The sequence below is a fragment of the Echinops telfairi genome, unplaced genomic scaffold (genome assembly GCF_000313985.2).
Source record: "Echinops telfairi isolate 266 unplaced genomic scaffold, ASM31398v2 ScPeMD7_7420;HRSCAF=8458, whole genome shotgun sequence".
Lineage (NCBI taxonomy): Eukaryota > Metazoa > Chordata > Mammalia > Afrosoricida > Tenrecidae > Echinops > Echinops telfairi.
The window spans coordinates 33,812,198-33,828,242 of NW_022111320.1; positions in this window are offsets into that span (position 1 = coordinate 33,812,198).

Sequence of the window (16,045 nt, forward strand, 5' to 3'; positions counted from 1 at the left end):
CTGGATTTATCATCCCTTCCATGTGGCCCTTCTGAGAGGGACTGTCCAATTATCTTACAGGTGGGTTTTGGGTCTCCACTACATCTACGCCCCTTCACATCAATTTGGTAGCTTGTTCTTAAACTTCTGATACCTCTTCCCCTTGACACCTCATGGTCACACAAACTGGTGTGTTTCTTCCATGTGGACTTTGTTGCATCCCTGCTAAATAGCTGCTTTTCTTAACTCCAAGCCTTTAAGACCCCAGACACTACATCTTTTAATAGCTGGCACCATCAGCTTTCTTCATCACGTTTGCTTAAGCAGCCATTTTTTTCTTCAGCAATCATGTCTGTGAGATCATACAGAACCACATTATTAGAACACACCATTTTTGTATTGAGGTAAGAGTTAAGTAGAGGCCCAAAGTCCATCTGCTTCCTTGTTGCATTTGGTTATGCACACAGCTATAAACAAATACACATAAATTTATATATTTGCATGTATAAGAATAATAAGGGTTCCTGGGGTGTAGGGTAGAGAATGGAAGGGACGAAGGGGAGCTGATATCAAGGAGTTCAAGAAGAAAAAAAATGTTTTGAAATGGAATGTTTTGAAGTGTGGTAGCAATTGTACGATACTGTTTTGAAGTGTGGTAGAAATTTATGATACTGCTTGATGTGATTGAACTATGGAATATTATGCCTGTAAGAACTTCCAATAAAATAATAAGTTAATAAAAAGACCAAAGCGAATTTAATATCTGTCTTTTGGCTTCTAAGGGGCGCTGATGTGTAGTGGTTATGCTTTGAGCTGCCAACCACAACACGAACAGGTGGGAAGCACCAGGACAAAGCCAAGGCTTTCTCCTCCTTTAGAGAGTTACAGTCTCAGAACCCACCAGGGGCAGTTCTATCCTGTCTGGCAGAGTTGCTTTGTGTTTACGAATCAACTCGATGGCAGTGAGGGTTTTTTTTTTTTTTTTCTTCTCAAGGGATACACACCTCCTTAGCTTTAAAAATTAAAAGGCTTTGCAGTTTCTGCTAGACTTCTACAATTTCTCTACCATGCCCAATGTATTATAAATGCTCAAATGTATATTATGTATTCTGTAAAAAAAAAAGTCCTAATAAAACACAGGTGCTTCGTAAATATTAAACCAAAGTCAAATCAGCTTGAGAACTTTGGGGACAGGACACTCAACAGAATCCAGTGTGTGACTGGCTCACCGCAGACTATTTTGTGTCCAACCACTTGCAGGACGCCTTCTTGCATATTGATGTCCTGCTGAGTCTAAGACAGAAGGTGGAATCATAGGATATCTAGAGGGAAAAAAAGAGAAAGAAATATAGGCAGCTCTTGGGCTGCTACATATTTCCAAGTTGGTGATGTTTTCCATGCAAAGATCTGACACCGAAGTAGTCAAAAGGGAAGGAGCAAGGAGGGTGATTACATTCAAATTTAAAACATCGGCACAGAGACCACGAATAAACTTTAAAAATGTGGAACTGGAAAGATGTTTGCAACATACACGACATACATATGAGGGACTGCAACATGTTTGTGGAAAAACGGAATTAAAGGACAATGGAATTTTCCCAATAATTTTTTGAAGCCTCTTTGTCCATTGAGATCCCAATTCTACCTTACAAATCTGGCTAGACCAGAGGATGTACACTGGTACAGATAGGAACTGGAAACAGGGAATCCAGGACAGATGATCCCTTCAGGACCAGAGGTGTGAGTGGCCATACCAGGAGAGTGGAGGGAAGGTCAGGTAGAAAGGGGGAACAAATTATAAGGATCTACATATAACCTCCTCCCTGGGGGATGGACAACAGATAAGTGGGGTGAAGGGAGACGTCGGATGGTTTAAGATATGACAAAATAATAATAATTTATAAATTATCAAGGGTTCATGAGGGAGGAGGGAGGGGGCTGGGAGGGGAAAAAATGAGGAGCTGATACCAAGGGCTCAAGTAGAAAGCAAATGTTCTGAGAATGATGATGGCAACAAATGTACACATGTGCTGACACAATGGATGGATGGATGGATTGTGATAAGAGGTGTACGAGCCCCCAATAAAATGATTTTAAAAAGAAAAAAAAAGAAAACTCTGATACATAAGCAATCGGAGGCCAATGGCGCTAAGAACATAGGGTGTGAATAGTCCATTCATCAGATCACGCAGGAACCTCAGGGGCAGTGGGTTTATGTGATGGAAGAACTACTCAGCCAGAAGTGTGAGGAAGGCTGCACGTCGGCAAGCACGGACCCATGCCATTGAGTTGTACATGTGGGAGCTGTTGAATCGGTGTGTGTTTGCGCTGCACGTTCCCATTAACAACAACACATACACACAGAAAAAGTGAGTGCCAGCGCAAGTTTAAATAGAAAGCGATCTAAGACCACCCTGTTTACAATCAGCAGACATAGAAGCTTGGGGTTGATGAACGCAGCGGGCAGAAGATGAGCCCACAAAATCTCTATGTCCTAAATTCTACACCCACAAAAAGCCACTGCCGAATTAAGCCCTCATCTATCTCCTGGCATCGAGCCTGGAGAGCGTCTAAGTGTGTTGCTATATGGTCAAGGAAGTTAAGGTGATAAATGCCATTAGGATGGCCGGCAGCTGATCTGAAAACACAAAGATGATTTGGGAAGATCTAGGCTAGGTGAACCTAACGTCATTCCAAGAATCCTCAAAGATGAGAAGGGGTATCTGAAGGGAAAACTGAAGATGCGGCAGCATCAGGAGGACTCAACCCTAGAGGCTGACTTTGGAGAAGGAATTCTCCCCATTTTCCCGATTCCCACTGCCACCGAGTCGATTCCGACTCACAGTGAGCCTCTACAGTGAGCCTCTGAGAATATAAAATTTCAGGGGGAACAGATAGCCTCATCTATTTCCCTTTGGGTCGCAGGTGGTTTCGAACTGCTGACTTTATGGTAAGCAGTCCAATGCCTAAAGTCAAAGAGCACAGACTCTTGAGCCCTTGATATTAGCCCAGGGAAACTCATTTCAGACTTCTGGCCTCTAGAACTGTAAAATAAGGCAGCTGATTTGCATTTAAACTACTTTATTTGTGATAAATTGTTATAGCAACAATAGGAAACACAATGGGGACATGGGAAACTGTTGGAAGGAATGTAAATCATTACAATATGTTTGTAGGGCAATTAGGCAATTAGTCACCAGCATGTAAAATGTGGATACCTTTGCAGCTAGAAACTTTAAATTCAGCAAATGTGTGAAGACACACTAAAATGAGTGCTCTGTTCACTTTTCCTTCAAATTGAGAAAACTAAATATATTTGAATGGTCAATCAAAGTCATTGCATTTGAACCAACACTGTCTCACAGTGACACTGCAGGACACGGGAGAACCGCCACTGTAGGTTTTGGAGTTGGTAACTGTTTATGGGAGTAGAACACCCCATTTTTTATCCCAAGGAGCTGCTGGTGGTTCCAAACTGCCAACTTTGCAGATCATAAGCCAAATGAGCCACCACTACGCCAGAAGAGCTCCTCATCCAAGTGGTACCCCTGTGATCACGAAATCCTATGGAACTACTGCACTAAAGACGAGGAAGACCTAGAAGTGTTGAAACAATAAAAGCTCTCCACTGAATATGCTACCCAAAAGGATGGTCCCCTTGATCCCATTTTTGAAAGAAAAGGAGAAAGTACACGCCAGGGTATACACACACACAGTGGGTGAGAATCGTCTGTACCATCATTCCATACTTTTATGATGTTTAACCTGCTAGGAGGTTAATGACGATAGTTTAGTTCCCAACAGAGCCCTGGTGCCATCATAGTTTAGGCATCGGGTTGCTAATCACTCGGTTAGCAGTTTGAAACTACCAGCTGGTCTGTAGGAGAAAGATGACGCTTTCTACCCTGAAAAGAGTTACAGTCTTGTTCTGGCCTGCCAGTAGGTCACTACGAGGCGGAATGGACTTGAAGGGCGTGAGTTTTTGAGGTCGCGCCCAATTAGAAATGAAAATGTGGAATCACACTAATATAAAATAATATGCAATTTGGACTTTCAAAATGGTTAAGGATACGCTAGTCACAGTTGGTTCTTCCAGAAGATGCCAGCACCAGGACATGACATGCCAAGATCACATGCTGGATCTTGCCCACCACACCCACAGAGTAGAGGAAAACAGTTTTCCATTTCTTCTCAGGGCTCTTGAAGGCACAAGAGGGGGGGTGAGGGGAGTGGTGGCCTCTTGGGGTTCACACTTTCTTCTTCGCCTTCCTGAGACTACAGATCGACCAGGTTACAATTCAGCAGGAGCTCTGACTTCAGTAAAAAAAATATCATCTGTTTCCTCAACAAGGCTGTTTGTTCCAGAGCAAAATCAAGCCCTTGAAAAATAAGTAACCTGATAGTGCCCAAACCAAAAATTTCATTGTTAATTTACTTGGCCACTAATTGAACTGCTGATGTGAGAGAATTGCCTGAAAACAAATAAATTCGGTTGCCGTCACGCAAAACAACCTCCTAATATCCCTTGCCTTTGATGGTTTCTATTACATTCGCGAGCTCTAAGAGAAATAAGCTTGTCAGTATGAAATGCCTTACAGGCCTCCCCTCTTCAGAACTGCTGAGAAGACATAGACTTTGTTGACAGAGAGGAGGCGATCAGTGAGTCCCCCCGAGACAGCATCAAAGGCAGATGCTAAAAGCAACCTCAGATTTAATGTGCTTCTTCCCCCATCTTTCCTCCCTGGCATGCTGGCCTTCCCCTGGGACAGCCTCTCATCAAACTGACAAAATGATCACGCGAGGACTCATCTCTAGGCCCAAGGATTTTCCCAAAGACCAAGCTGGTTTGAAAGATAATACACAGCTCATTTTTACACTTGAGGCCCATAGCCTATGTGTCTTAAAAGTTGGCTGGCTGAAAATCCGAGATGGAGCCAGCTAACCCACTTGGTTCTTTTCTAAAACTCATGAGGCTAAAGGCGATTGAGTTTCATGAGAAATAAACAAAAATTCAAATGAACGCCAGTGATCTCCCATTTATGAATGCAGGCTACAGAAGGGATTGTTTAGGTTGGCAGTAGAGTGTAATTAACTCAGAGTTACTGTGTATACTAAGCACGTATATACTCTATATACATTAGGCAGTTTTAAAATCACCCGTGTCTTGGCTGCCACATTTATAAAAATGGGTGATTGTAATTACACAGACACCAGAGGATGGTTGCAAAAAGTTAGCAAGTGAATATATGAAATGCACAATGAATAATGTCTGTTGTGTAAACAGAGACTAAAAAATTATTTTAACAAATTTTGTAATTTATTTTTACAAATAAAATGCTAGCAATAACAATCAGGATAAAATATATTATTTTATTGTATATTTAAAATATATTAACATACAATGACTGGCCAATTTCAATTAAAATTGAATTATTAACATGAACGAATTCTAATTACTGGGCACTAGCTAGTGTTTTTCCTGTGCTGATACTTGAAGATCCTAGATTACCATTAGGTCTTTGAACTATGTACAAGCTTTCCAAAAAAAATCTTTACTGAGTCTAATATTCCTTATTAACACCAAAATTGGAAAATGATTATGACTCTAAGAAAGTCAAAGTTAAGTTGGGGAAACTGACCAATATTCAATTGCATATTACAATGCTTATTTTGTTTTCTGAACAGAGATAAGCATACAGTTTTATGGGAACATGGAAAAGGGCATTATATTAGGCAGTATAATGCCCTCTCCCTGCAAAGTTGTCTATCTTCTAATCACCAGAATTGATGAATATATTATGCTACATGGCAAAGGGAAATGAAATTTACTAATCATCAGACTTTCAAACAGGAGCCCTGGTGGCACAGTGGTTACCTGTTGGGTTGGGATTCACAAGGTGAGCAGTTTGAAGCCAGCAGTTACTCCTTGGGAGAAAGAGAGGGTTTTCTACTCCCCTAAAGAGTCAAAATCTCAGAAACTCACAGGGGCGGTTCTGCCCTGTCCTATAGGGTTTCTATGAGTCGGCATTAACTTGACGGCAGTGAGTTTTGTTTTGCTTTAAAAGAGGAGAATTGCCCTGGATTATCTACGTGGGCCCAATGTAATCATAGTGGTCCTTGAGGTGGAAGACTTGACCTGCTTTGACTAGTTTTAAAAATTGAGAAAGGGGCCAATGAGTCAAGGATGGAGGTCAGGTTGTAGAAGCTGGGAAAGGGAAGAGAATGGATCTATACAAATCTTAAGGACAGAAACAACCTGCTGATCCTTAGCCCAGTGAAACCTGGAGTGGATCTCTGGTCTACTTAACTGTAGAATGATACATTTGTACAGTCTAAGCCACTAAATTTGTGGTGATCTGTTGGCGATCGCCCGAGAACACACATACAGAGATCCAGACTTGTTGGTGAAAGGGGAAGTGCGTGCTGGGAATAAGAGAGACCCTTCCGGGAGAAGTCACGTCTGAGCTGAGTATAAACAGGGGCCGGTTTTCAGGGTCGGGGGCACTCAGGGCAAAGGTTCCAGCAATGCTGAAGATTTAGAAGTGACAGTGTCACTGGTTTGAGGGATAATCTTTAAGGCATGGAGCAGTTGAAAACTAGACTGAGGATAAATGCAGTGGGGTCACAAGGAGTTGGGTTCTTAGGCTATAAAACAAGGACTCCTCAGAGGCTTTAATCACGGGCATTATATGATCACTTTTGTGCTTTGGCAACTCCTCTGGGGTAGCAAGATGAGCAACAGGCTTGCTGAGAGCAGGCTGAGACCAACAAGGCTGTGTAAAAGGTCCCATTGATAGAGGGTAGGGCCTGATAACGGTAGTGGATGTCAGAAGAGAGAGAACACCATATTTAGGTAATACTGGCCAGTCACATTCTCTGGCATTAGTGATGGCGAGGGGGTGAGGGTGGCAAGGCCAGTAGTTTGAAATACAGGCTTTCTATTGCCAGAAAGAGCAATAGTCTCAGAAATTCACAGAGACAATTCTACCCTGCGCCCATACATTGGCTAAGACTGGGCATGGACACAGTGGCAGTGAGTGAGTGAGTGAGTTTGTAAGGCATAAGGCCAAAGTAGAATCCAAGAATGACTTCTGTGTTTCGGTGACTGGGGATTTAGAGGAGCCCTCAACATAAGATAGAGAAGGGAAGAAGAGGAATTGATTTAGGGCGAAAATGATGAGTTTCTTCTTGAATGTTCTAGTGTGACCAAGTGGAGATATAGAGGTGACAGCTAAATGCATGCATCTGTTCCCGTAAAGTCTTGGAAACCCCACATAGCATTACTATGCACTCAATGAGCCTTGATGGCAGTAGATATATGTAAACTAATGTTTAAACCTTGATGGCAGTAGATATATGTAAACCAATGTAAACCATCATGCTAATTTTAAATATAAAATAATCACCGATTAGCAATTGACTGGATTGTCACCTGCATATTTAAACTATTCAACACTGGTCTAACTGAGTAGAGGGAGAACTTCATAAGGAAAGGCCGTTTCGATCCTGTCTTGGGTAGATGGGGTGATCCAGTCCAGAGACGGACCCAGGTTGAAGATGAGCAGCCAATTCTTTAAGACTTGGTTCAATTCTGGTTTATCCTCATCTTGTAGATGTGCTCATGCAGGCTTTTGATTTGAGAGTTTGATGGGTGGCTGTCTCCATGGGACGGCGGGTGGGGAGATTTCTTGCTGCTCTTCAGAAGTTTTCTCCATTTTTATTCACATTCAAAAAGAGGATGAACGAATTCCAAATCATTGAACGTCCTTGGTGATTTGCCTTTGGGGTAAATGGTAGGCCAATAAAATCTGCCACCACTTGTCTGCCAGTTTGTTGTACTTTGGTGACTTGTGCGTCGCTGTGATGCTGGAAGCTATGTTTCTCACATACTCGGTCTCACATACTTCAGACATGTTAACAGGAGACACCCGTCCCTAGAAAATGACATCATGATTAGTAAAGGAGAGGGTCTGCCAAAGAGGGGAAGCCCTTCCAGGAGATAGATCGGCACGGTAGCTGTAGCAATGAGCTCTAACCTAACACTCCTGGTGAGGCTGGTGCAGGGCCGGGCAGTGTTTCCTTCTGTTGTGCATAGGGTCCAGATAAGCATCAGACTTGCTGGCACCTAATAGCAACAATAATGAAATGTGGGAAGGTTTGTTTTCAGAATCTGCATTCTTTGTTGGCTCAAGTGAGAATAAGAAGGTTCTGAAGCATGTATCCATGGATTTCTTATTCTGTACAAAACACCGTAGTTTGCTTTTCTGTGAACCAAACCATGCAGAGCGCTGGTGTTCTTGCACTCCCCGTCTTCCAAACAGGCTTAAAGGAATGTATGCAATCAGAGTCCCCTATGCCAGAGAACACTGACCACCGGGTATCAGAGGTGGTTCTCAGAACGGAGTCAGTACAAACAACAAATACAACTGAAACTCAGCTGGGCCTCATGCCCAAGAAAACCAGCCACACAAGAACTCACACCACAGGGGGGAAAGAGAAGGGCGAGAAATGGTCCAAAAACAAACGGAGGAGAGAAAAAGGCAGGCTGAGAAGCTGGCTCCACACTGACTGGCCCCACAGGAGTGGCTGAGAGACAAAGCCTGAGAAAGAAAAGCCTCCCTAGACTTCCTGAGGAAAGGGGCTCTAATCCCCTGACTTTTTGGAGAGCAAAGGCAGAGACCAGAGCTCTGGCTCTACTGCAAACAGAGTTGGCATGGGTTTAAGTGTAAAATGGATTTCGCTTAAAAAGAAGAAGAAAAACTCCTAAAATCTCTAACGTTTCCTGGGTCACTGATATGTAGAAATCAGACCAGCCGAAGCATTTATTTGAAGATGTATGGATTAGTTACCCTATCTGGCTGCTGTCATAGATTACCCTGAGATCAGGTTTGACACAATGGAAGTTTATTTTCTTATACATGTAAAGTCCAGCTCATGGAGAGAGGAGGTACAGTGGTGCATGCACCTGTGGTACAGGTGGCCCTGGTGTCTGCCACACAGGATGTCTTTCCTACGCTGGTTGTTTTGGACACTGATATCCAGAGAGCTGACAAAGGAAGAGGGTGAAGGATTTGTACAGCAGATGTTTATTCACAGATCATTCGGGACAGGATGATACTTTGATAGATACCACCTAGCTCTGGCCAGAACGTGGTCATTGACTTGGCTTCAGTGAACTGCACGGAGTGTTGGGCGATGGTGTTTCTGGCCAGCCAGTGCTTCTTTGCACAAATTCTGTATTATGGAAAGAGAAAACTAGTAATTCGTGGGAGCAAGATGTCTCTATTACAATGGATTTTCTAGTCCTTATCATTTCCATTTATTGCACGAGTTTGAATAACAGAGAAACAGAAGAAGAGGCAATATCACCTTTAACATGTTCAAAAACCTCACTGCCATCAAGTCAGTGCTGACTCATAGGGACCCTACACGACAGGGTAGAACTGCTCCTATGAATTTCTGGGAGTAGAAAAAAACCCTGTCTCTCCCTCAGAGCAGCTAGTGAGTTTTGAACTGCTGACCTGTGGTTATTCTCTGGTTAATTAGTGTTTGTCGAGAACCATCATATTGTCCTTTGGGGCAGGAAAGTTGTTTGCAGGATTGTTCCTTATGCTGCAACATACTATTTACATCCCTGCCCAGTACACGCCAGGTACCGTGATGACAAAAAAAATTAAAAAAGGGAACCTGCTTTCAAATGTCCCTCAGCTCAAATTGGCACTCCTTGACTGAGAACGAAAACCAGTCAGAATTGCAAGTCAGTTATTGAATCTTGTTCTGCCAGGTTCTTATAAGCATCTTGTCGAATAAACCTCCGAAATGGCCTTCCCTTTGGTTAACATTTCCCTATGTGACCGACTGGCAGTTTGCATCTACCAGGGACCCACCAAAGAAAGGCCTGGCGATCTCCTTCCATCAGGAAAGAAAACAAAGAACAACAACAACAACAAAAACAATCTAAAGCAGTGGTTCTCAACCTTCCTAAGGCTCCGTCTCTTTAATACAGTTCCTCATGTGTGGTGACGCCCAAACCATAAGATTATTTTTGTTGCTACTGCTATGAATCGGGTCGCGACCCCTGTGGGTCGAGAACCGCTGATCTATGGGGTGGTTCTGTCTATACACATGAGGCCGCTGTGAGTTGCGGACCAACTCGATGGCAATGAACAATAATAGCAATGACAGTGGATCCGGTCCCTTGCTAAGTGATGGATACACATAAAACAATACACTCTAATGTACTCCGATGCAACCATGGCACGGGAGTGTCGTTTCCCTCAAACGGCTTCCTTTGGAGCCTAGTCACTTATTACGGTGAAGCTGCCACTTCCTAAAACGCTGAGACAGTCTCCTTTTAAACTCATCTTCAGAAAGAGTTCTAAACAGGATCTTGGAGTTGAGCTCAAGGGACCCTATCTAATGCTTCACTCCTTTCCACCCTGCCTCAGCCAGCCGTTCCTCTGTGTGTCCTGAAGCGTGCAGCCGTGGACAACGCAGTGATGGACACCAGAGCCCTTGGCCTCACTCAATGAGGGAGTCTGGGGTGGAGGTGGGTCATTGCACTAGAAAGAGAGAAATGCTAGGGCTCAGGCAGGAAGGGAACACAAACAAAGGCGTGTCCAGATGAGCTGCAAGCATTGATACTTGGCTTGTGTTTGGATAGGAAAGCTTGGGTTTCCCAGGGTGAGAATCTAGGCTTCGCTCCTCTCAAACTCAACCAGCGGATGGGCACAAATGAGGGCGGGTTTGGGGAAACACTGGACCGGGGAATGGAGGGGCCTGAACGATTTGGAAAGGCAGAGAGGTTTGGTAAAGACAGGTGGGGGTGAGAAGGATGAGGAGCTGGGTAGCAAGGGAAGCTCTTTGGGGACTCCTGCGAATGAGTGAGAACAACGGGCAGCAATGGAGGAAATGGACAGAGGGCAGGGCCTGCAGAGAGAGCAGTCCATTTAGACCTCACGAATGAGAGAGGCCGCCTGATGAAGCCAACTTCGTATGTGGACGCCATCACATATTCGGAAGATCTTTCCAACACGCAGCCGAAGCATGTTCCATTTCAGGACTTGTGCTTCCTCCTTGGTTCATCCCATTTCCCTCCTTTTTGGGACCCAGTGTAATCAGTCGTCCGCAGATCAGCCCTCCCGGATTCTGAAAGCAGTCATCCTCAGTGCCTCCTCTTCCCCAGACCAGATGCTCTTGTCACGTGCTTGTCTATCAGGTGGCTTGCCAGCCCCCTCTCATGCTCATCCCCTTCTTCTGCGCTGGAAAAATCCCATGGTTAACATACCCCTTGGAACCTGAATGAAACAACAGTCTTTCCAAGCACGGTTTGCCATCACAATCTTAGATCTGCATTCCAGCATCAAATTAAGTTACCATGCAGACAGGCATACCGCATTAGTGAGTCATACTGAACTCACTGTCCCCTACCATGTGTGCTGCTGGTAAGCTCTGCTTAGTTTGTCTAGGGGCAGATGGTTTTCTTTCTTTCTTTTTTTATTAAATACTTTTATTGGGGGCTCCTTTATCTCTTATCACAATCCATATAGTCATCCATTGTGTCAAGTACATTTGTACATATGCTGCCATCAACATTTTCAAAGCTTTTTCTTTCTACTTGAGCCCTTGGTATCAGCTGCTCATTTCCCCTTCCCCGATCATCCCTTCTTCATGAACCCTTGATAAGTTATAGATTATTATTTTCATATATTACGTCATCCTCTGTCACTCTCCACCCACTTTTCTGTTGATTGACCCCCTGGGAAGGGGCCATATGCTGATCCTTGTGATTGATTCCCCCTTTCTCCCCTCACCTTCCCCTTATCCTCCTGGTATCTCTATTCTCATTGTTGGCCCTGAGGGGTTTATCTGTCCTGGATTCCCTGTGTTGCAAGCTCTTATCTGTAGCAGTGTGCATGTTCTGGTTTAATCTGATTTGTAAGGTAGAATTGAGGTCATGATAATGGGTGGGAGGAAGCATTAAAGAACTAGAGGAAAGTTGTGTTTCATTGGTGCTATACTGTACCCTGACTGGTTCATGTCTTCCTCAGGATCCTTCTGTAAGGTGATGTCCAATTGTATACAGATGAGCTTTGGGTCTCCACTCCATTCCACCTCACACCCCCATTCAAATTGGGTATGATTTTGTTCTGGGTCTTAGATGCCTGATACCCGATCCCATCGATACCTCATGATCACACAGGCTGGTGTGTGTCTTCCATGTGGGCTTTGTTGCTTCTCAGCTAGATGGCCACTTGTTTATCTTCAAGCCTTTAAAACCCCAAATGCTATATCTTTTGATAGCCCAGCACTGTCAGCTTCCTTCACCACATTTGCTTATGCACCCATTTTGTCTTCAGCAATTGTGTCAGGAATGTGAGTACCACAGAATGCCGGATTGTTAGAACAAAGTGTTTTTGTGTTGAGGGAGTACTTGTGTCAAGGTTCAATGTTTATCTGCAACTTTAATTTTTAATATATAGCTATAAGTACACAGACCTATTCCCCTCTTGTTATATATAAATGTATTTACATATGTACATGTCTGTATTTAGACCTCTGTAAATGTCCTTTGCCTCCTGGTTTTTTCCTCTATTTCCTTTTACTTCACTCTTGTCCCACCATCATGTTCAGCCTTCATTTGGGTTAAGTAGGGCAGATATTTTTCAAATCAATTTATATTTCTTGATCAATTTATATTTCCCCTGGCTACATTTGGTCTATTTTCATAAGTTGTTGGGATAGAATTTATAGTTTTATGATGTGTAGGGTAAGCATGATAACCATGAAGTCATTGTGCTTTTTCAAAATCTTCATAATGATATATAATGAGGGACGATTAAGACAGAACTCTGTAAATGTTCGCCCAAGACTTCTCAAGACCAGGTGGTTTGTGATTCCATTTAGCTTCATCTTTAAATATTCTAATCTTTTTCAATGTTTTAACATCATCTAATTTTAGATTTGGAATAATGAGAATTCAAGTAGCCAAACTGATTTTTTGAAGTCTCCTCTTTCTTTCTTCCTCCACTTATCCCAAGGTTCCCTGGTAGCATAGTGGCTATGCATTGAGCTGCTAACTACAAGGTCAGCAGCTTGAAACCACCAACGGCTCCTCAGGCGAAAGATGAGGTTTATTACTCCCAGCAAGATGCACAGTCTGGGAAACCACAGAGTTCGCTCTGCACCCTCTCCTACAGGGACACTGCTAGTTGGCATGGACCCAGTGGCAGCGATTGGGGTTTGGTTTGGGTATGGCACAGTGAGAGTTTAATTTCTGATATCTCTCCGTCCTTTTTGAGAAGACTGTCCATTGGATTGTTGATGAGAAATTTCAACTTGTTTCTACTCATAGCTGCTGAAGTCTTTTTTGAAACAACTCTGAAGTCATGGTATCTGTCCTATGTCAACTGTTCCCATGTCTTGGTTTTCTTCTTTCCTCGTGCAGTTTAAGGGCAGCACAGGCACCCTTGGAGGGGCCATTGCTTCAGCCTCTCTTTAATTAGTTTTGTATTAATGGTCAAACACACGCTCTTCATTGTTGCACTTGCAGTGTAGAAAATGTTTTTGTTAGCCAGACTTTCAACCAGGAGAAATGGATTTTCTAGAGTGAGGGAGAAACATGAGAAAAGGCAAATAAGGAAAATAACAGCATGTTCTGAAACCTTTTCATATAGGTGTGTTACATTCCTTTCTCGGAAGTAAACTGGAATTGTCTTGGTAGAAGCGAGCATATCTTTTTCATTATATTGGAATTTTTACTTCTACTAAAGTACAGTGACAAGCAAGGATCTCAGAGCAAAATAGGGGCTTGATCAATATATTTTAATAATTTACTACAAGAACAACAACAGTTTGATGTTTAAATGAGCATATACTTTCACCCAATTCAACTGGAGATGTGTCCTCAATGGGACACCATCCCCATAAAGAGTGTTTGCAAATGCAGACTTTGCTTGATAGTTCAAAATATAGTAAATTATACGACACAGTTAGATGGGATCCAAAACCAGAGTCATCACCATCAAGTTGATTCTGGCTCACATGAACCCTTGAGGATATAGTGGGTTACGTACACATTGCACTACTAGCTACCAGGTCCATGGTCGGAAATCATCAGATTGGCAAAGTGAGGTTTTCTACTCCTGTAAAGAGGTGCAGTCTCAGAATCCCGAGGCAGCAGTTCTACCCTGTCCTACAGGGTTGCAATGAGTATGAGTTAGAAGGGGCAGATCACTTTTAAGGAATCTCACTGGGGAAAAAAAATCAGTCAATCTATAGGAAATGACTACTATAAATGTTTTTACCAACACTCATGTGGAGATATATATATATACGCTTCCACTTGCCCATGCCACAGGTATTAAAGTGATCATTTTTCTTCAGCCTCATTTCTTTTTCTCTCCACTAATTGCCTAACTAGAATTTAATTTCTGATATCCTTCTATCCTTTAAAATTCATTTAAAATATATCCAGTATAATAACATCGTGTTCTGGTTGCATTTGGATTTTAGCAGCTGCACTCATTAATAAGCAAAATGTGTGTGTGTGTGTGTGTGTGTATATATATATATATAAAGCTATTCTGTATAGATCATTCTAATATGATGTAAAGTCTTTCTGTGGCCAAAGTCTAGAATGGTAGCTTCCTCACCCCTTTAGCAGCATGGTGAGACAGCTATGTGACAGGCACTGATTCTTATTTCATCAAGATAAAATAGAAGCTTTTATTTTTCACTTTTTAAGGTGCATAATGATTAAGGATTCAAGTTGCCAAGGGTGAAATGTTGCTTCAAACTTGAAGTTCAATTGTTTAGTGAATCTGTAATTGCACCCTTTCTGAGGAATGTGGAAGGCAGGGGAAGAAATTCACAAAACTGACATGAAGCAGATAATAATGGAGTCCTATGAAGAATCCATAATGATGCTCAAAGTGTGAGGGAAATTGCTTGTGTCACAGAGGATGATCCTCGATCACTCAGCATTGACCACTGCTGAGAGAGCTACAGATCTAAGGATCCACCTTATGGTTTGGCAACGGATTAATGGCGAGGTCCTGTGATTCAGAGAAAATGTCTACTGGCCTTGATGTACTGTGTCTCTGATGGCAGCAGGAGGGTTGTATGAGAGAACTGGGTAGCCACTCGCTCGATATTCATGCTTAGCAACAGAAATGTGTGTGGGTTAGCCCAGCTAAACCCAAGTTTAAACCATGAAGAAAACTTGGCCTCTTGACCAAAACTGAGGGCAGCCGCTAGGTTAGACAGAATGAGAGCAAGAAGGATGATCATATTTGATGAGAATGTGTCACATGTCAGGTACTGTGCTGGCTGTTCCTTATAAATTGTCTTGTCCCCCTGTCAACCGACTGAAATAATGGTTCCTATTACCAATGTACAGAGGAGAATATCAAGAATATCAATGTACAGAGGAGAAATTACATGGAAATATGTAATTTATCTAAGGTTTCAAAGCTAATCAGTAGTGGAGCCCAAAAGAAATTGTGGTTTTATATAGCATTAAATGCCATTCTATTGTCTTCCATTTCACCATCCCTCAGTTTCTTGTAGTCTCCCTCTTTTGGCTCCCAGGTCACCCAGATCACCCAACATTCCTCCCTCCCCTGACACACACACGGCTTCAAGGCCTTGCCTTGGTTTGGAACATTGCAAACACCTTTTCAAGGCCTCCCTAGTAGGTGACCCATTTTAAGAAAACTGTTACAGAAGGAAAAGCAAACCAAAATTCTTAAAGCAGGGCCTTAAACGACAGCAGGGCCTTGGCAGGCTTTCCACAATCTTTGATCAGTGCCTCCGTTTGGCCAAAGCAGGACTGAGATCTCATGAGTTCATTCAGAGATACTCAGGCTCAGCTTTGTTCACCTAACTAGGGAGAGACCTATTACACAGACAAATGCCCACTTATTAAGTGGAGAAGCTACCTGCTCAGAGGCATAAAGCTTGGTCTGCATGGTATGGCTTCATATCATAAAGTACAAAAAATATTATTTTTGATCAAAGAAATGAGGAAATATAAGGGGATACACAAAAAAATAATGAAAAAAAA